General features: G+C 37.0%; 1 protein-coding gene and 1 long non-coding RNA gene across 6 annotated transcripts in view; one reads left to right on the top strand and one right to left on the bottom strand.

Moving 5' to 3' along the window:
- Positions 1-22,128, bottom strand: part of ttll10 (tubulin tyrosine ligase-like family, member 10) — a 46,069-nt gene extending 23,941 nt beyond the window's left edge. The window contains exon 1 of the mRNA XM_055188920.2: positions 22,020-22,128. The gene's annotated coding sequence lies outside the window, so the exon portion shown is untranslated. The remainder of the gene's footprint in view (positions 1-22,019) is intronic.
- Positions 1,156-4,360, top strand: LOC141369298 (uncharacterized). 5 transcript variants are annotated; one of them, XR_012372911.1, is made up of 6 exons: positions 1,156-1,344; positions 2,142-2,232; positions 2,342-2,508; positions 2,903-3,046; positions 3,195-3,283; positions 3,373-4,360. It is a non-coding gene; the product is annotated as an uncharacterized lncRNA (long non-coding RNA). The 5 variants fall into 5 exon arrangements; XR_012372913.1 differs by having other exon boundaries at positions 1,159-1,344; positions 2,385-2,508; XR_012372914.1 differs by lacking the exon at positions 1,156-1,344 and having other exon boundaries at positions 1,740-2,232; positions 2,342-2,533.
- Positions 22,129-22,993: the final 865 nt, after the last annotated feature.

Raw genomic sequence — 22,993 nt, 5'->3', positions numbered from 1 at the left:
GGTATACCCTTTAAAAGGTCCTAATACGTACCATTTACAAATTAGGAAATGCTAATTACAGCATTAAAAAATGCTGGTTTATTTTCAACCCAGCATTGGGTCAAAAAGGGTTGAGCCCAGCAGCTGGGTTTAAATTAACCCCAAAAAAAAAATTATATTTGACCCAACAATGGGTTAAAACAACCCAGCATTGTGGGTTAATATACAACCCATCAGGCTGCACTCTTAAAATTGATGTGTTAAAAATTTACACAAAATATGTGTAAAAGGATTCTAACACATTTTTGTGTTGGAACTGACACATAATGTGTAAATATTATGCTTTACTGCTTACACAATGAATGTGTAAAACACGTTAACCAGTACAAAATAAAATGAAATGCATAATTATTGTAGTTTAATGACGATTTATATTTAAACGAATTAACATGAAAAAATGTGATATAAAACACTATATCCTGTCGTTTTCATAAAAAAAGTGATTTAGGCACCGTGCACTGACACTGATTATCCAGTACTTTTGTTTGTTATAAAAACCAAATATCATATATAACACATTCCTTTATCAAGTATAAGATGTTTGTGCAACAGGAAATATACAAGCAAGTTCGGTCAAAAGCACAAAGTCTGCACTTCACCACAAAGTTAAATAAAAAATATAAAGTTTTACAATGCAACTTTGTCCTTAGTCAAAACGATTTGCCCAGGAACAGATAATATATTTATGAGACCAAAGATTGTCCATAAGACAGTACCGAAAATAAAATACACTGTTAACCACTACTAACACATAACACCCAGCGGCCAGCGGTGATTTTCAGAAGGACTTGCCGAGATCAAGCTGCGTTGGGCGGGGTACATGAGCGCTAAGTACCCGTTGGTTGTCTGGATCAGAAATCCGAAAAAGTCGGGGCAGATTTTTTAATATACGCTCTCTTTATAAACCGACCGCAAATTTGAACTTTTTATACATACATTCTCGCCTAAAAAGCTTTTGAACATACACTTTGTGACACAATAAGAGTAATATTTCAAACATTATGCAGGCGTTCTCTTCCATTGGTGGCTGTCGTAAGTTCACACGAATCTGCTGATGACGTTTCACATGGACAGACAACTACGCATTATTGTATTTTTAATAGTATTTTTGCGTGTGTTATTTTTATTTAATTATTATGAAAATCATGGTCATTATTATTGAGCCTTGGCTGGCAGTCTGTTTTGAATTTGTTTTATTGAAAAAACAAACACACAACGCTTATTGTGTTGCGCCTGCGCAGTGACTTTCTTTTCCAACCGCCTTTCCAGTCAAGAGGACGTGAAGAATGTTCCTGTCTGCATCAGGTAAGAAATTAAATTAAAAATTACAGTTATAATATGATATCTATTTTTCATATAGTGTAAGAAACGTTCGTATTAATTGTGCAGGAGACTGTTAATTTAAACTTTATTATGGTAACGTTAAATGCTCGCTCGTTTTGCAAAGTTACGTTTGGAGATTCATGTTAACAGTCATTGTTTAATGAAAGGCACATTGGACTACGTGTTAGTAATATGTGTGACACTTGCTTGCAGCACTGTAAAGTAAATCGTTAACACCGTGTCCTAAATAGACGTGACACGCGGTAACGGGTTTTTTTCAGTTTATGTCCTTACGTTATAGGACGGGTCATTATAAATTATGCCTTTTGATTATCGCAACGCCTCGTCGCGTTTGGTTAAGTACATGGTGGAACAGTATACACATCACTGTACCTACTGTACACCTGTGAGCGGCATGACGAGACAAAAGACGGTAAAATTCATTATTAATCGGTGATGCTGTACATTCTGGATGATGCACAGCCACATTTTATAATACTGTTTTTTATTTTCGTGTCGCGCCGCTCGCGTTCAATATAAAGTTAGACAAGACGCAATTAATTACTGGGAGAGTAGTGGTCTAATGGTAAGAGTCGAACTTCACGAACCTTTCACTGCTTGCAGTAAGGCTAAAGTGCTACGTGAATAAGATTAGTGTAGTTTTGTGCTACTAGCTGTAAAGTGTTTTTGCACTATTGAGTTATAAATACTGCCCAGTAATACTTAACTAGATGTAAATCACAATTCTTGTGTCAATGTTTGTTTGTAATCTTTTTCAGCTATCCATCTGAAAAAGAAAAGCTGGCACTCTCAAAGGAGATTGTGTTGTTGGATTATGGTCTCATTTGGTCAAAAAGATGGACATGTACCGTAAGGATGCTTTTACATACTTCATTTATGTGTATGAAATTACTTACTTGACAATGTGTATAAAAACTGTACTTGACTCTAAGTGCTATTTTTGCATTGATCATGATAGGAGCATTTTTTTTTTTTTTTTTTTTTGATGGGCCATCACACAGTGGATTTATAAAAATGAGATTACAGAACATCAGATGGTAGCTTCAACAGAGTTGAAGTGGGAGGACATCATCAATAAAGAATGCCATTGACCAAACCTTCAGTCATCAAAGAAGATGGATACAGGTAATGACAAAATCACCAATTATTGGTGAAATCTTTAAGGAATATCCCCAATTTCTGGACATACCAGTGTTTGTAATATACTTAAAGGCGGAGTGCACAATGTTTGAAAGCCAATGTTGATATTTGAAATCACTTAAACAAACACGCCCCTACCCCAGTAGAATCCGGACCTTCTTTTAAAAGACCCGCCCCACACATACGCATCCCGGCAAGGATGTCGGTTAGTAGACACGCTCCTTACTGCTGATTGGCTATAAATGTGTTTTGGTAGTCGGCCCGTCTCCTTTTCCAAAGCGTTTTTCAAACATTGTGCACTCCGCATTTAAATGGAGATAACTTTACACAAAGTGTTTCATAATTCCAATATTAATATTTCTTTTTAAATTCACTGAAGGGGGACATCAAGTTTTCCAGACTTACCGATGGGAAAGAAGAAATGGGAATGTGACAATTATTGAGAAACTCAGGGAAAAAGCATCTTTAGAGAAGAAAATGGACATCAGACATTTATTGAAGAAAGCTGACAGTCAACATAATGGTATGATTTCCTATCTCTGTTCCAAATGTTTAATTTGGAAAATTACGTTTAAAATGTAACATTCAAAATACGATATAAAAGTAATCCTTTTTAAATAATTTTTTCTCATTTATATTTTGCATGTGACCTGCATGTTTACTACACCCAGATGAGAGCTGTGTTATACAATGTTAAGGATACTCGTTCATCTTCTGCTGTGTGAATTCTGCTGTGTCAGTCCTGTGGGACTTGATGCCGGTAGGCTTTGTGACTCTAAACTTTATATAAAATAAGTAATTTTCATGCAACAACATTTTCTAATGATGTTCATTGTTTCATTTGTGTAGGCTGGTAGCAGTGTGACGTCTTTGCTTACTAAATGATCAAAGGGTGTCTGAAATCAGCTCAGCCACAGTTGGTTTCCAACGGTTCTTCAGGACATGGAGGCCACTACGTAACTGTTGCAATGAACGATTCTTTTGCCTTTCCACCTGATGTTGACAATCTGACCTGTGCGGTACTGAAAGCAACTTATATCTTAAAATATATCAGTGCCCTTTGTTTTGCCTCAAAATGCACACCAGTAATGTTTTTTGTTGAAACCAGTTATATTTCCTAATTAAACTAAGGCCTAGTCCTGGATTAAGCTAATCCACTGTCCGGGAAACCGCCCCTAAATGTTTTGTGACGGAAATTTCTTTGAATACACTTGTCAAGTTCATTTTAAGTATTTTTCTAAATGTAAGATAACATGTTAATGTTTCAGGACAAGTTAAAAAATTTTGATAATTTGCTTGTTGGAAACGATTTCAGACATTGCTCTATTCAACATGTTTAACACAGTTGCTTTTAAATTCAATGAATTATTTTATAAATAGTGTTTTAAAACGTATCAATGTAATGTATGTTTGAAGTTATTATACTTGCACTTACATTTATTTAAATTAGCATACATCTAGCAACATACAGTACTAGCATATTTTCATGCAAGCATTAATTGTCAAATATTTGTTATTTTACAAATAAATAGTTTGTGAACAATATTCAATAGTTGTCTGCTTGATTTCATAATTTAAAATTTACAAATCATATGTTTTTTTTTTCTCTTTAATATTAAAACTAAACAATTACTCGGTAACACACAGTTGTGTTAGATTAATAGAAAGTTACACATTAATGTGTTTACTGAAGCAACACATTTTTGTGTTGCATTTTATAACACATATTCTGTGTTAAATTTAACTCAACATGTGTTGTCCCTGCGCACACTCAGAACATGTGTAAAAAATAACACATGTTGTGTTGTTTTTAACACATTTGTTTTAAGAGTGCACTATAGGAAATGTCAGGGGCACAAAGCAGCACATTTAATGATGTTTTTAAAGGTCTTAATGGGCAGGTGACTCCTCAGCCATCACTGATTGTGTGCGAGTATCATGTCAGAACAAAAGACTGAGGTTTTTCCCATGATAACCTGACACCCAAAGGTGTGGACCCTGATGACCTGCTTTACACCCCTGCCATCAAGAGCACATTCATCTCTTCTGTCTGATTTGAACGTTTCTACATCAGACTTTTTATTTGAAAAATATAGATGGAGGTTATGTTATAAAAGCAGTCTTATGTAAAAGTACAAATGGGTTGAAAAGTCTGAGACCACTAATGAAATTGCTGCTTTTTCGCATTTTTCAAACGCTCGAGTGATACATAGAATTTCAAAAAATATACAATTTGGATTGAAGCTGACATGTACTTCACATTTTGTTATTCAAGCATGATGTTCAATGTCTCACATTTGATTTGTGATAGGTTAATGTGACCTTAAAACTACAATGTTCTCCCTAATTTTACATCAGCCTCAAAATTGTTTTTAAACGTTTAAAAAATGTATGTTTAAGAACAAACCCACATTATAGGGACACTCCACTTTTTTTGAAAATATGCTCATTTTCCAGCTCCCCTAGATTTGATTCCTACCGTTTTAAAATCCATTCAGCTGATCTTCGGGTTACTTTTAACAGCAGGGGACTATTTTGGGCAGTGCGTAATATCACTACGCCTGCTGCAGACATGTTACATCAGCAAAGTCCTTGATTATTATGCCAGTTTGAGAGTATAGTTCCTAACCATATCTGCCCAGAAAATCGCAACTTTTAATTTTCCACCGGTCTTAGTACACAATGTAACTACAGAACAGTCAAGTTTTGAATAGGAAAAATATCGAAACTCTTTGGTTATTTTTTTTTGCCCGTTGCTAATGGTCTAATCAGATTTAATGGATTATGCTAAGCTATGCTAAAAGTGCTGGCGCCGGACTCGGAGATCAGCTGAGTGGATTCCAAAACTGTAAGAATCAAATGTTTAACTCTAGGGGAGCTGGAAAATTAGCATATTTTCAAAAAAAGTGGAGTGTCCCTTTAAGAAGTGTTCAAATGTTATTGAGAGCCAGTGGGAGACATTGTAATATAAGCAGAAATACACTGCTTTTAAATATTTGATACCTTACAATAGCCTGCAATTCATTATGGAAAGAAAAAGCAACATGACAACCGTCTCAGAAATGTAACTTCTAGTTAGTCATTGACTCTCATACGATCTCTTCTCTGATGAGGGCTGACACGCAGTATTTCTTGATCAGTAGAGCAGAGAAGTGCTGCACTAAGGTAAACGGGACAAATGGCTGTATCCATTATGCCCGACTGCTTAGAGTTTCTCTCCCCTGGCTGTTCGGCAGCGAAAGCCCCCTGTATGACTGAAAGGAAATTGGCCTGTCTAAAAGGTTTGCTTTGTTTGGCATCCTTTCATTTGCATCCCAAATAAGGTTTGAGACTGAACCAGCCAGGCACAACCAAAACTCATTTGGTTAGAGATAGATATCAGTCAAGACTGTCACGCAAGGCTAGTGGAGGGGACCGGCTTCTTTTCCAAAAGATCCATGCCGTAGACCAATCACGGCACTATGTTTATCGGTTTTATTTCATACTCTGTTCCACCACATGTCATTTTCCTTGATGGAAATGGGAGCGACAGACATTTTGAGGAATGCTTTTTGATAATATATTCTGCATTGGCGAGACAATGTAAATGTATAGTGACATTCTGTTTTTCATACTGGTTTGCATTCAGGATCCAGTATGAACACTGGCGATGAGTCACTTTGCGTTGGGGAGAAACAAACGAATCCACAAAGTCAATATATTCGGCTTAACATATCTAACTTTTGTACCTAGCTTGGAAAAGTGTGATGGTGCATGCTTATGGAGTTGCAATGGCGTCCAGATTTCAAACCATGACTTACTCTCACCATTTCAACAAAAGCTTGATCTACAGTATTCATATTTATTCATATTTATGTCTAATATGTTCAATGTTATACATACCGATGATTTAACAAAGACATTTAGAGCAGTGGTTCTCAAACTTTTTCAGCGTGCTGCCCCCCTTTTGTATGGTGCATTCCTTTGCGCCCCCCCAAAGAAAATTGACAAGAAACTGTTTTAAAACCCAACTTTTGATTAAACAAAACATATTAAATGATACGAAGTAGTGCTGTTAGTTAGTAGTCTTATTTTTTTAGGTTTAATTGCACAGAATTCATGATAAATTAATTTATATTATAAAATGTCATAAAACTGGGGCCCCCCTGGCACCATCTCGCGGCCCCCCTGGGGGCCCCAGACCCCAGTTTGAGAACCACTGATTTAGAGAACCTGAACTGGATTTTTTTATGAATGTAAAGAAATGTACACAACAATATAACAATAATCTGTAGATAAGACTGCTTTGTCTAGCGCTTATTAAGCCATACTGCTTGTGTGAAGATTCAGGTTTGAATCTGGCTTGTATCATTGCTTCCTATCACTATTGTTTTCAGTCGTTTCTCTGTGAATAAAATGAAATAAAAACCAGACAAATAATGTAAAAAAGTGCAGCATTGTGATGGCTCTGTGTACTTTAACACCTGTTGTATGTTTTTGTCTCTATGCGCCTCTCGCTTCATTTGGTCTGCTTTGTTTTTTGGTTCTGGTGACTCCTGGGTAATTACAGAGTTGTGTTTTGTCTTTGCAGGAAATAAGGGCTTAGGACAGATGGGTCAACGCGTAGGCTCTTGTTAACTAGACAACATTTCTTTAGATGTTTAGTAGTTTATACACACCAAGAAAATATATCAAGCACATTTTATTATTTCACAATCGTTTTAAGGATCTGGCATTCCTACAATTTTTACATTATATGTCAAACTCTAACATTTGGGAGTAAAAACTTTATAGCCTTCATCCGTTTTGAAAGGCGACAGAAAATTCACCCGGGAATAGAGGTTTAAGAGGAGACATAAGCGAATAAGCAACCACAGCCTTGCTCTGACTTGCCATGAATTATCTTCATTGGGTAATTGGCCTCTGGGGATTGTGGGTGTGAGCGTGTGTGTGTGTCACAAAGTCTGTCGTTGTGTCCCCGAGGATCAGTTGCTATAGGTGAGGGGAAGAGAGTCAGACCTACCAATTAATGATGCACCTTTTCTCTAACACACCAGCTAACAAATGACACCCGACACTGCCCGACCACTGATTTGCAAACTGACACGACCACATATATTTCAGACTTCAAAATAGTTAAGCATTACAAAAAGTTAAGCAGCTTGCAGTGCAAGCTATACATTTTGTCTGAACCCATCAAGTTGGTGTTGCTACATGGTGCTCAACTAGTTCATTTACAGGACATTCATGATTTAAAAAAAGCTTGCACCCTTTAAGCTGAGCTATAAGTTAATTGACAATGTTTAACAGATGACTGAATCATGCAAAACTTCTCTGCATTTAAAGGTGCCAAAGAATGCATTAAAATAATAATGTTAAATAGTTTTCTGAAATCTACCTTATGGGTTTTTTTTATAAATCCCTTATCCTGCCCGATTAAAACATAAACATTGCAAACAGTGGCGGCTGGTGACTTCTTTTTTTTTGAGGGCGCTCGATGCAAAGTTTGTCACAACATGTATGTAGCCCGTCATGTGTGTGATTCTTTTTTTCAAAATATGTGTTCTGCGCTTTGAGAGATCGTGTGTGCATCACGTGTCCTGCCAAAATAAGTCCCTGCTGCGTCTAAAGGGTTTATAATCAAAGAGATGCTCGCGTTTGCCAGATACTCGCATAATCTCATGCGTAATCAGAGTTGTTAAGGGACACACATGACACTCCGAACACTTATTTTGAATTTGCACCCCTCCGATGAGGAGTCACAAGCCGCAACTGATTGCAAATAACACCAGAAGTAACAATTAATTTACATACACATATCCTAAAAATGTATCTTGTGTGACTGATACGCTGTAAACCGGGTGAATTTAGTAGGGCTGCAACTAACGATTATTTTAATAATCGATTAATCTGTCGATTATTTTTCGATTAATCGGATAAAAAACAAAAACGGGAAAAGCGTTCATAAAAAGCTCTCTCAAAGTTTTATTTCTTTGTTTAATATCATTGGAGTTTGTCATTGGACTTTTTTATTGGTTCTATAAAGTTTTTTTACCCGCTGTCGTCGCTCAATAAAGCATAAGCGTGTCGTCTTTGTTTGTTTACATCTTTGCCGGCTAACTTCAAGGTGACACGCTTACGTTTGTTTGGGAGGAGTAAAACACTGACGTGGTTTTCCTCTACCTCCGCTGTTTTTTTTATCTTTGCTCCGCCCTGTCTATGAGGTGCCGAACTCTGCAAGCAACAGTGGGTGAGAGAGACTGAGTGTGTTCACACTGCACTTAACTTAAGTTTTTCCTTTTTTATAATTAAAAGTATCTGCGTAGCGCGACACAACGAATCGATTATGAAATTCATTGCCAACTCTTTTAGTAATCAATTTTTATCTATTTAATCGATTTGTTGTTGCAGCCCTAGAATTTACATCATGATTGTCAATGTAAGTCAATGAGTTGGGTATATTCCCATAGTTGGGTAAAATATGGACAAGCCCAACTATTGGATTTAAATTAACCCAAAAATATGTCCCTATTTGACCTACCATGGTTTAAAACAAACCAGTGTTTTGGGTTAAAACAGCCAAACAGTCGTGTTTGTCTATATTTTACGCAACCATAGGCTGAAACAAGCCAGCCTTTTTGAGTGTAAGAGAAAAGACATAAACAACTGCTATGATTTTAAAGGTGCTGTAGAGTTTAGAACTGTATTTACCTGGGCATAGATTAATTATAAGAGTTCTGTACATGGTGATGAGCCTCAAACATGATTGTTTCCTCTTTTTAATGTAAAACTTGTGCATACAAAAGACCGTTGGAAAACAGGCCAATCTCACCATAACACCAACTTTGATGTAACAGTCGAGATGTACGCCTCCAACAATATATTAAACAATAAATTAAGTACAACGTTGTTACAATGCTAAAAACAAAGTTGTGAGTGCTGAGTTAGTGCTATTTGCTCGTTAATGCTGTAGAACCATACTGTAACTGTACGTTCACACTGCCGCCGACTTGAGCTTTTAAAGTTACCGGAAGTCATTCATTTAGAATGGAAGCGTTTTGGGCGACCAAAGCATCAATCAGAAAGTTGAAAGAAGCTCAACCTTATGGTAATGAGCTATGACGCGGTTCAGCGGCAAGCAGCGGCAAAACGCCAGCAACCAATCGGAATATAGCCTATACAATCTTTGCTGGCTGATTCCGGAGAAACATACAATGTAAACTTTCATTCCTATCAAAACATTAGTTCTGAGAAAACAGACTTCAGAGCGGCCAAAGCGCCAACAAGCTTCCCCATACTTTTTGACAAGCTTCCTTGACTTGGCGGCCTGGGTTTCTTTGGAAGATCAATTCAGCGGCGGTGTGAACGTACAGTAAGAAGTGCTAAAGCATGACTATACTGTAGCACCACTTATGGTTTAAGACAGCACAATATGGTGCTACACAGGTTCTACAAAGGAGATGTTTAGCACTTAAAACCGTCCCCCTATGATTATGAGCCAGTGAACCACTTTAAGGGCTATTTAGCACCATTTTTTAGAGAGTACTGCTGAATACACCATATTATATTGTAATAGGACTTCAGTCATATTCTGTTAAGAATGATTTCATTTAGATTCAAAACATCCCTTTACATCCATATTAATGTATTGACTCAGTGCACACATCCAACATAAAGCTTCTCTTTTTCAGTATTACCCTCAACAGACCATCAAACACACCTGTGCCAGACCTGTTTTATGTCAACTAACATAATGAGGGAAAAACAAGAGAGAAGGAGTTTGTTTGGAAAACGAGACTGTCTGTTGTCTCGCAGATCTCCTCTTCTATTGTTTCTGCTAAAAGCCCGCTCTGCTCACTTAGCTTTCAGGCACACAGAGTATTGTTAAGCTATGTGTGCTTTTCAGGAGAGGATGCTAAAAAACAGCCATTACAATATCTCCTACTGTTACGCACCTGCCGGCACCATTTTTCAGGCGTATTTGCTTATTACATTGAGAACTTTATGGATGACATCAGAGCCCTATATGAGTCAGCATGCATGCGAAATAAAGGCAAGGGATCAATCGATTTTTATTTGTATCTGACCTTAAATCCTCCTTTGTGTTTTGCCATAAAATAAAAAGAGCTTGTGAAATATGTGTGTGCACAGATGGAAAAGCAACAGAAGGGCTGGTAATGATGCAAGATTTGTTTGTGAGTCTTTCTGCCCACAGGGAGCTCTGATCATGGTTACACAGACTCTTTCACAGACTCATCCCTATGGACCGGTTACCATGGATGACGTTAGATGTACAGGGCACAGTTTGTGTCATTGATTCAAGCCAAAGAGATTCATAAAAATATGTGAGTCGCTAAACGTATTGCTTATTTAAATGGAATGTGGATTGGGGTGCAAAAAATTTTAAGAAAGCACCAACCTAAGGGAGGTCATTTTCTTATTTCTTAACACTGTCAGGTGTCTGAGAAACAAATTTCAGATCAAAGTAACAAATATCTAAAATATCACTACTCTCAGAAGCCTCAACATGGTTTAAATGACCACCCATATATAAAAATATCCAGAAAAGTTTTGCCATGTCCGTTTACAACACTAGGATTTGTCCTTTGAATTAAATGGTCTATTTTTGCCCTATTTGGAAGGGTCATAAATAATGCTGAGCTCTGCTCGGATCGGCTTTGCGGCTCATGCCAGTAGCTCACATTAGTAAACCTGTAGGGTCGTACATCTTGATTGTTACATCATTCTTCATTCTTATGTTGAGATTGGCCTGTTTTCCAGCTGTCTTTTGCATGCACAAGGCTTACATAAGAAGGAGGAAACAATCGTGTTTGAGGCTCACGATATGTCAGTAGTACCATGTAAAAAGGGAAAGTGACAAGCTTGTAAAGTATGCAACGCATACTTGAAATGTGACATCTGCATTTAGCCCATCCTTAGTGAGTAGTGAACACACACACACACTGCAAGTCGTAAACACACACACACACACACGGAGCAGTAGCCAGCTATCCCAGCATCCGGGGAGCAATTAGGGTAAGGTGCCTTGCTCAAGGGCACCACAGTTGCAACCCGCCGGCCGTGAGCCTAGAACCGGCAAATCTCGGGTTATAAGCCCGATGCTTTAATAACTACAACTGCCCCTCATTACCACTCCTCATTACCATGAACATGCTTAGATAAATACTAAAGTTTTTTATTCTATTGCACCTTTAAACCCTTCTGAGGAGACTGAAGTCATAAGAATTAGAGTTTTATTTTCATTTAGGTTTAAATGGGGCAAATCATGAAAATCAGACTTTTTCAATGTTTAAGGGCTATAATTGGGTCCCCAGTGCTTCTGTTAACTTAGAACATGTGGAAAAAGAACAACCCAGTAACTTATTAATATCGCCTCTTAATCTGCACTATCCAACCATGGCACTGCCATTTAGTGCAGAGATCAACTAATTTGCATTTAAAAGGGCACACCCAAAAATGGCACATTTTTGCTCACACCTACAAAGTGGCAATTTTATCATGTTATAATAAATGATCTATATGGTACTTTGAGCTAGAATTTCAGATATGTACTCTGGGGACATCAAATATTTATTTGGCATCTTAAAAAGTCTTGTGAAATGTCCCCTTTAAGAGAGCCTGCAGGTTCCTGCTATTGCTCAAGTGTAAGGGGAGGTCAAACTTAATACAAAAATTAAAAGCTGAGTTTTTCTGTATTTTTTTTTTAAACATTTAGTCCATTTCTCTAAAAAAATCCAGATAATTTACTTAACACAATGGCATCCAAAATGTTGATGTCTTTCTTTGTTCAGTTGAGAAAAAATTATGTTTTTTGAGGAAAACATTCCAGAATTTTTCTCATTTTAATGGACTTTAATGGACAGTTTCAACAGAGTTTCAAAGGACTGTAAACGATCCCAAACGAGGCATAAGGGTCTTTTCTAGCGAAACGAAAAATAAAAATTATGCACTTTTAAACCACAACTTCTCATCTATCTCCGGTCCTGTGACGTGCCAGCGCGACCTCACGTAATTGCGTAATGCCGTGGAAAGGTCACGTGTTACATATATGAAACACACATTTGCGGACCATTTTAAAACAATAAACTGACACAAGGACATTAATTTGTATCATTTCACATGCAACAACGTCGGAACGGTCCTCTTTTTCCACACTTGTAAACACTGGGGTGTAGTTTCGCATATGTCCTCCGTGACCCCTTGACGTGATGACGTATTGCGTGAGGTCGCGCTGGCGCGTTACATAAACGGAAATAAATAAGAAGTTGTGGTTTAAAAGTGCATATTTTTTATTTTTCTTGTCAAAAATGACAATCGTTTTGCTAAATAAGACCCTTATGCTTCGTTTGGGATCGTTTAGAGTCCTTTGAAACTGCAATTTTAAACTGCATTAACACTGTCACGTGTTGGGATCCATTAAAGTCCATAAAAAATGAGAAAAATCCTGGAAGTTTTTCCACAAAAAAAACATAATTTCTTCTCGACTAAACAAAGAAAGACATCAACATTTTGGATGACAGGGTGGTAAGTAAATTATCTGTTTTTTTTTTTAAGAAAATAGACTACAAATTTCCTGTATTTTCTAATAAAGAGAAAGTCATTATGGTCATTATACCATCACAAATCTAAAAAAAAATCTAATGGTGGCACAGTGGCCTAATATTCTTGCACAGTACTATCCATAAGGCAGATTTTTAGGAAAATATTACATAAAAAAAACTTTTAAATATTAGGTGTGTACATAAAACTACAATTATACTGACTTGCACCTCACCACAGTATGACATCACAAAAGATGATGATCTTAAATCAGGACTTGTACATCCCAGGAGATGCTGCTGCTTTCCTCAGGGTGATATCAACAGTCACGGTAGTGAGAACAACCCCTGACACATGGATCCCATTATAGACAGACGGTATATCAAGAATTCACACAATTTACTAATTTCATTCAGATCTGCCCGTTACTAACCTGTTGCCTACTCAAGTACAATAAGATGCATGACCTGCAATTTATTGTGTCTTTACCAGGTGCCGCGTGCCCAGTTTCAAGCAACAAAATATTTCCACACTGAATGTGAAACTAATGTGTGTGAGGTGTTACGATCACATCCAATCAGAACACATTTAATGTTTACTACACAGTAAATCTAGAGGAGCGGCATTTTGGACCAATGAGATGTACCAAGGGCACAGAGATCAACAACAAGCTGTAAACATTTGTGTGAAGTACATGCATGTGTGTAACATGAAGATGTAGCAAGAAATATTAAAGCGGATTTGATCTATTCACTGACAAAAAAATCCAATGCTAAAACATGCTTAAGGTCTTGACAAAGGGATGGGATGTGCATTAACTGAGACAGAAACCTTGACATTTAGAGTAAATGAATAAGGAGGTAATGTCTCTAAACCTGCATGCTGTCCACAAAGAAATATTGTTAAATAAATGACATTCCTAACTGGAAATGTATCATAATAATACAAAACAAGTTCAATGTACTTTTATCCAGGATTAAAATATACTACATACTAACTACTAAATATTTTATTTTACTGCGTGTTACACCAAACCTGAGCACTGACAAATTTATTAACAATCATTTACAGTGATATAAACAATAATATAAACACAGAAAACAAGCAAAGCTTTAAAGCATAGGCTTCATATGCTCTTTAAGTGTATTTTCAAAATGGTAGACGTTATCTATGTCAGCCCACTTCACATCATGTACATATTTTTTATGAATTGTGAGGAATCAAAGTCCAAAGCCTTAAGCACCATCAGACTCTGTTCTTCAAATACAGTCTCTACGGGCCAGCTACACTGCATCACATGTGCCAATGTTAATATAACACAGCACTATCAGAAGGCTTGGTAGTTTTATTGCTGCACAAATACAGCCCAGCAGTTCAGTCCACCTATAAAACGGCTTTGCAACAATAAGCAAAAGCTTTTCAAAAGCAATTCAAAACATAAGAGTACAATCCAATTCCTAAATCATGCCGTATAATCCCAACATTGCATAACAGAGTAATTGGTTTAAGTAATGCTTTGCATGTCAATTTATGACCTACCACAAATATTAAATGTCATGAATGCATTATGTTAGCCAAGGGGTTAAACCCAGCGAACACACACATATGGACAAAACAGAATGCACTGTATAGACTAAGTCGCTTTGGATAAAAGCATCAGCCAAATGCATACATTTAAATCTGGTAGGATAATCGTCACAGAAAATGTCAAGGTGTGCCTGCTGTTGACACAGCAGTGCTTTCAAGCTCTCCACATGGATAAGATGACGTGTATGGACAAGGACATTGTATTCTTCAAAGAAACATTTGCATATAACGCAAGAAAAAATACACGTGCCCAAAGGCTTTGTGCTTTTACATTGGCTTAATCATACTACACAGAATTACAGTATATGACAATAATGTTGCATAAATATGCACTAAATGCAAATACTTCCATCATTGGTTTAACAGATTTACTCACTGTCATTTAAAATTGTATTATGTAAGATTCTCTATGGCATTAGGACAACTGCAACTGTGTTCCTGTAGCTTGACTGTTGTCAAGAACACACATATTGGTTAAAATATAAAATGTATAGCTTGAAGGCACTGTAAGTCACTTTGGATAAAAGCATTGCCAAATGCATAAATTAAATGTAAATTTGCATAAGCAGTAAAATGAAATGGTATCAAAAGTAACCTGTTTTTAAAATTAAATTAATACTTTTTATTATACATTTTTCTTTACAATGCTATGTCAAACCTAAAACCAAGTCAAACAAAAAAGCAGCACAGATGAAAGAGGATAACCATTGGCAGCAATAGCATGGGTGGTAAAAGTGACAGAAAGAAGGAGGAAGCATTGGATTATCAAATTATGCAGCTTTTGAGAACCCCTTAACCCCAAGTGACCTACCTCAGATGCTGCCCTCCAAACATACACAGCCAGATCATAAGCTGGTCAAAGTACCCACCAAAAAATCCATGCACAGAATTCACAGAAATGGCATTTCAAGAAAAAAGTGTTTTCCTAATCAGAACTTTTCTATCTATATAAAACGTACAACCAGACTCGCGTTTGGGGAAAAGATGTTGGGCGTCTGGGAAGACTGCTTTAAAGAATGCTCTAGTGTTATCACCAGAGGTTATGCAAGAATAGTTTGGTGGAAACCTTTGCCTGGTACAGTGCTGGGCCTCTGCTACATGCGGCCAAGGAATCCTGCTTTGAAAAATTCCTAATTGCCTCCATGAGCGGGAATCTGTCAGGCTCACCCAAGATGTACCGCTTGGGTTATCTCACACCCTTGCTATTTTGACATACTATTTTTAGTCTTGAACTACATCCTTTCCCTGATGAGGTCATCGCTTGAAAGACGTGGTATACAGGGATAAAATTACATAAAACTGAATAGCACTGAAAAAGTTTTTTCAGGTCAAATCTGCAGAAATGATGGGAAAAAATCATTTCTGTATCACTTTTTAGACAATACGCTATTTTGTTTCTTTCTTTTCAATACTGCAACGCATACGTACAGTACATACCGGAAAAGCAAAATAAAAACGAATTTAAGAATGAAAGACACACAATGACTTTGAACACCCCGTGTCAAAGGGTGTTACGCTCAATGGCGGTGAGGTGAGGAAGACGGGTATCAAATACTCAGATGAAAGCGGCAGTACAGATTTAGAGCCTTTTTTGTTTCCGCGTGTTCAAAGGAAGCAGCTGCTGACTGCACAAGGCTCAAGTCCCATTCATCTGTAGGGCGAGACGGACGCGGTATCCTCAGGCACAAAAACACACACCGCACAAATACACACTTCAAAGTCTACAGAGACACAGACTGCTGCTGTGTGGTAGACTTCGGGCTTCCTAACTCTGTCATTACTTCAGCTTCATACACAAGGCTCAGAGAATCCCTCAGTCCGCCTAAAGTCTGTCAAACAGGTATTTATCAGGCAGGGGTATCCTTATTATTCGAAACACAGAACGTGCCAATTTTAATAATTCACTGAAAATAATAATAAATCAATAAATCACATTTCCTATTTCTAAAGCCAGCTAAAGTCATTTTTGGGATTTATGCCCATTTCACAGATATTGATTTTTCATGAGGACGGAGACTTCTTTTAAACCGAGCATGTGTGGACGGGATTTTTTGGAGGAAAAACCCCGGTTATAAAAATACTTGTGTCCGTGTGGACTAGGCGATGTACACGATGTAACTACAGAAGAGTCAGTTTTAAATAGGAAAAATATCCACACCCTTGGTTATTTTTGAGCGCGATGCTAATGGTCTAATCAAATTCAATGGATTATGCTAAGCTATGCTAAACGTGGTACAGCCAGACTCGGAGATCGGCTGAATGGATTCCAAAACGTCAAAACTCAAATAACTCCAGGAGAGCTGGAAAATTAGCATATTTAAAAAAAACCCTGTCCATTTAAGGCAGACTAAAATGAATGTTTGAGCTGTCTTAACAGAAAATAACTTGCCCTGATATATCTTAAAGTATAGCAGTGCACACCAGTAATGTTCCTTTCTATGGCATTTTTATAAAAGTGACTTAAATATCCTAATTTAACTAATGCACAGTTCTACCTTAGCCTTGTCTGTGAAACTAAGAGTTTATTCGCTTCATTCGCGCATGAAAGCCGTGCGTGAAAATCTAGGCATCGAGACATTCACGCGGAAATTCGCGTTATGGGAGGGGCTTCTGTGACTCCGCTCGCTTCCTGTAATCACTTTACTACTAGCGCAAGCTCCTGATCGGTTAACGCGGTGCGTTTTTACACAAAAGTTCAAATTTTTCAACTTGCGCGTTTGCCGCTGCAACGCTCAATTCATGCCATTCGCGACTACCGAGCCACGCTTAACGCCTCATTCGCGCCGGGAGACCTCCAGATGCGCGTCAATGCGTCTTTACATTGACCTAACATTGAAATCACTCGTCCTTGAGGCCTCTACCGCGGCTGGTCTGAACGCAGCATTACCCTACAGTCACATTAGCTACAAAAGTGAGCGACACCCGCTTGATGGGCATTCCTTAGCTAGTATCTAAAAGCGGTATCAAAAGTCACTTCAGAGGTATTGTTAAGTTACAAGAACGATGTTTTTGAATTTAAAAGTATTTATTTCTCGATAAAAGTAACAAAGTATATGAGATAAAATGGCAAACTTATCAGATATATACAGAAATACGCATTTTCCGCCATCTTGAATTATTTTCTTCGACTCGGCCACAAACCTACGTCACGCTGCCCCTTCACTCCTAATGGCAGTCGCTTTGTTGCATCGCTCAGCAGTTGCATAAAATAGCCTGCTTGTCTATTTTGGCCACACCTTGCTCGCGCAGCGGCGAGCTCGTCGCTTGTCGCTGGCAAAAGGCCACTACCATTGAAAATGAATGGTAGCCTGTCACTCTGTCTCTTGTAGCTAATGTGACTGGGGGGTTAGACTTTTCAATAAAAATCATCCTACCGAATGTAAAGAACATTGTGTGAAAATATAACTTTGATATCTTTAATATTGACTGAGTAAGGCCATGTCAAAGATTGCAAGTAAAAATCACTGATTGAAATCAAACTTTGATGTTCTAGTCTTACATTGTGACTTAATACAAATAACGTGACAGGAATAGTCATATATGACTTATTTTCAAGTAGTGCTAGGAATAACAAAACATGAATGAAGGGTATTGAAAACTATTAAGAAATGCACAACAAAGTAAACACTGAGGTCATATGTCACTATGCAGGTGACATGCAAGACCCACGCCCAAAGGCAGCCGTCCATCCCCCAACGGCATGTGATCAGGTGTATTTTCCCTGTCGTTAAAAATTCAAATATTCCCTTGGACATGTGGACGAGTGTGTTTGGACCATCAGCCTCAACAAATCTTCAGTTAATATTTGCATCCCAAGCAAATCACTATTGTGCCAACATTTAGTAAAGAGAAAAATGTGCATGCCTTATTTCACCAATCGTATGTAAACCATGAGCTTAGTTAACGACACACTGGTAAACATATTGGCTGGTATTAAATATTTATGAAATTTGGTACCTCTCCATAATACAAACAAGCACATAAGCTGAATGTTGGATAGGAAATGAGGTCAGAAAGTGAAAGGCTTATGCAAACTTTACCAGTAGTAGAGCCAGCAATGAAAGCTCATTCTTCTATTTTCCTAGTCAAAGATATTTGCATAGGATGACTGAGTGATGCTTTTCTGACTTCCCATGAACAACCAAACCAACATGCAAAGCAAACTCCAACAGATCCGAGCACCAACATGCTGTGCAACAATATACTCGCACTATAACCAAGGTCATGTACCACCTGCTTCTGGCAGTTTGACTTCCATACTGCCGTGAAAACATATAGCACTATAACTTGAAATATAAAATTGCCAGGGTAGGCTGCATCTATTAACCTGTGACTTAAAAAAAACAATGGAAATGAAAGGTAAAACCAAACCCCAAATTGCTCTGAGCTTCTGTTTGATTCCCTGAATGGCTCCGAATCTACAGGTTCATTTCAAGAGTGATTATTAGTGGACCGAGTTAATGAGCCCCCATCTGCATCAGTACAACAGGACAGATGGTCCATACGACCACACCTCAATTACACTACACACAAAGGTAAAGAACACACCTCATCCCAGATTTACCACAAAATCCATATGATGTTGAACAGGTGTTTGTTTAGTCTACCTTGTGTGAACAATATTAAGCTCTGGTCCCACATTAGCTAACTGCAATGCATTCATCGTCCACATTTTTTTACATTTCATATGAATTTCAACATATTTCTCTTACATTCGACATGATTCAAGGCATGCTTCGCATTGTACACGGAAACAACAATGTGGCGTATCAGCGATGCAAGATAAAATAAGAACCTGTCATAGGAGTCAAACCCGTAAGGGCTTTCAAAGAGCGAGAGTCGTTGCATCAGTCTGTTCTGAGCCATGGAAACAGAGCCTCTCTGGTCCGCTCTGTGGAGCGATGCGCACACAAACATGAGTGCTCTCACGAAACCAGAGTCCCTCTTGCTACTGTCTATATACTGCAACCTTAAACCTTCATAAACTTAAAATATAAATGATTATGATTCGACTGCAATTTCAAGTTGTCACATCAATATTTTCTGCTGTACTTCATCTAGAACTCTTGTAAACATCAACAACATGGTAACAACATCTATAACACACTGTCCCCTAAACATCTTTATTTTAACTTTTAAAAGTCAGGAAATCAGATGCTACAATGAAAAAAGTGTCTTTGGTTTAAAGTAAAAATTGAAAATTAATGTAATTTAAAAATTACTTAAAAATTTAAGTAAGATGACGCAATTGTGTACTTTGATCCAAAGACACATTTTTTAGTGACATAACCACCATTTTCAATATTTTACTTTGTACAGCTTGTTGTGGCTGTGTTAGCATTTAGCCTAGCCCCATTCATTCCTTAGGATCCAAACAGGGATGAATTTAGAAGCCACCAAACACTTCCATGTTTTCCCTATTTAAAGACTGTTACATGAGTAGATACATGAGTAAGTATGGTGGCACAAAATAAAACGTGGCGATTTTTTAAGTGGATAAAAATGAGAACTATATTGTATGGCAGAAAAGTACTTACTTAGTTTGCAGCACTTCGACCTCAGGCGCAGTAATATTGACAGAAGTTTCAGACTACGTTTACACGTGGGCGGCTATTTTCATAAACGTACATTTCAACCTCTGCGGTTTCAAAAATAACGTTGTGCACACATGTCAGTTTTCAGAAAAGTGTTCATTTACTAGGGGTGTCCAAATCCTCGATTCAATAAAATTTTTAATTCTAATGTCACGATTCAATTCGATTCTCGATTTTTCTTTTTTTTTTGAAAGACAAAGAATGAAGTCAGATCACTAGGTAGTAATCCTGTTTTTGATATGCATTTCAAGGAGTAGTAGCAATACATTCCTCGTGTTTAAAATATAAATCGCGTTCCCCTGGACCGATGTTTTTGAAGGCACCTCTGAGAGTTTTTTTTACCCGCTTGGCAAGCCGACCGGATGTGACGTGCAGCATAGACGATCCCATTTTTTTTATTCGAAGTTCGAGGTTGTGACTTAATTTCGATCAATTTCTATTTAAAATTGAAACCGTAACGCCCTTATCATTGACACGTACCCGTGTATATATGCCGTCAAGAGCATGCCAAACCTCTAGGTGGCGGTGTAACAAGAAGCTCAAGCCCACGCAAGCCAATCAGAATCCCGAAAACAGCAACAAATCACTTCCTGTTTCTCTTTTGAAAAAGGTTGCACTTTTAGCGTAGGTGCGAACTCTGGCGCATACGGTGACATTGGCTGCCTCCGTTTGTCTCAGTTTACATGCAACCATGTAACCAAAGATATTCCAAATCTGCAGTTTTAGAAGAGTTTTTAGAAAGAATCGGGTTTAGAGGTGAGTTCTCCGTTTGTATCTCAGTTTTTCAAAATAACCATGTACGTGTAAACAGGGCCTGAGCGAGAGGGGGTGTAGTGATGAAGTGATGATGTTACTGAGGTCAAAGTGCTGCAAACTAAGTGCTCTTCCGCCATACAATATAGTTCTCATTTTTATCTGCTTAAAAAAATCGCCACGTTTTATTTTGTGCCACCATACTTGTGTAACTACTCATGTAACAGTCTTTAAATAAGGAAAACATAAAAGTGTTTGGTTGCTTCTAAATTCATCCCTGTTTGGATGCAAAGATTAAGTGCATGCATTAAAAAAAGATAGGTATGTATTAATTCATCTAAGTTGAGGTAAGAACATTGTAAAATATTGAAAAACTGTGTTGTTTTCCTTCAAGATATCATACACAATTTCATAATACTATACACTAACATAAGAATAGAAATAGTCTTGTAAATAAATGCTAGATTATTTGATATTTTAACCTTTAAAACCTAAATAGTAGGGAGGGGAATCATGAATATGATTAAAATATAGTAACCCTCACAGTAGCCTACTATATAACATACTATAATACACTACGATTTGATTTTATACTAATATTATAGTATTTTTACTTTTACTTTAACTTATTTGTTAAATACTTATTCAACCAAAAAAATCATTGGATTTGTGAATAGCAATAAAACTGGTAGACTTGTTATTCATCCTATTTCTGTACTGACTCATACATAATCTGCCTCAAATCACCAACCAAACTCAAATCACATTTAATAATGTGAAATGTGTCAAGCCTTTGCTTTCTTAGCTGACAGTTATCTCATTTATGATCATATATACTGCCTTAGGGTTAGCATTTGTTCATTCATTTTGCATTGATGCTAATTAAGATTTGTTTGTGTGTAAAAAAAAACATTTGAATGTTCTCCTCAACATATTAATGTTAACCATATTTTCTCGTTTTGTCGAGCACACCCTCACATACAGTATCTGAAGTCTGGTACAGGGTAGAGATGATGATTTTACCTTCACGTACTACACCTGGGACAGGAAGACTTTCAACTGACGCGAGGACGACACGAGCTTCCTTCAACAGCACGCGCTCAGCTGTCTCATTATTCAACAACAGCGTCTCCTTCTGGAGCCCATTAACATTACAGTTAATCACATTAATTTGTAAACACGCTTTATTTTTTAACTTAGACAAAGGGGAGCATAACCTCAATATAAAATATTATATAAACATTTCATAATATCACATGAAAGAGTTTTGACAAGATTTTTTTTATTTTATTTTTCAGTAGTACAAACAAATCATAATATTATAGTATATTTATAATATATATTATAATATAGTTTCCAGTGTTTGAATATAATAAAATATTTCAGAAACAACAAATAAATAAATAATAATTTCTAAACAGATTAAATTGATGTTTGAGCCAAAAATCCCTTTAAAAAAGTCCCAAAATAATCTCCGCTGGCAAAGCCTGTACAATAATTGACTTTAATGCCCCCCTCAGGTTATATTAAACCATTTAAATATGAGTTGTATGGCACAAAATGTAGAAATCAATGAACTTGGTTTATTTGTTTTATTTGCAAGAAAATGCAAGCTACAGAGTTTTATTACAAAGATGAGTAGAAAACAAAAATGTCATAAGATGCAAAGCATATCGACTACAATTTTATAAGTTATTTACATTTTCTTTTGAGCCTTGACTCTATAGGCTTTGCTCATGTGTTGTGTAAATAAGTATTTCCCCCAAAGCATTTTTCCACTCCCAAGCACTACACAAGATGAAAATAAAATTATTACAGTAAAACAAAACGACATTATACATATATTATTTATATTTACAATGCAATTGGCATTATAATTGATCCAAATACTAAACAAGTGCGAAAAATGTGTCTTAGGGAAGCAATACTATGAGAACTGCTATACAAAGTTACTTTCAGCTTATGTTTTAATGGTTCTTATTATATTATCATATATT

Source organism: Misgurnus anguillicaudatus, chromosome 13, assembly GCF_027580225.2.
Source record: "Misgurnus anguillicaudatus chromosome 13, ASM2758022v2, whole genome shotgun sequence".
In the NCBI taxonomy this organism is placed as follows: domain Eukaryota; kingdom Metazoa; phylum Chordata; class Actinopteri; order Cypriniformes; family Cobitidae; genus Misgurnus; species Misgurnus anguillicaudatus.
The sequence above is the reverse complement of the archived record's forward strand: the minus strand, read 5'-3'. Positions and strand labels throughout refer to the sequence as shown.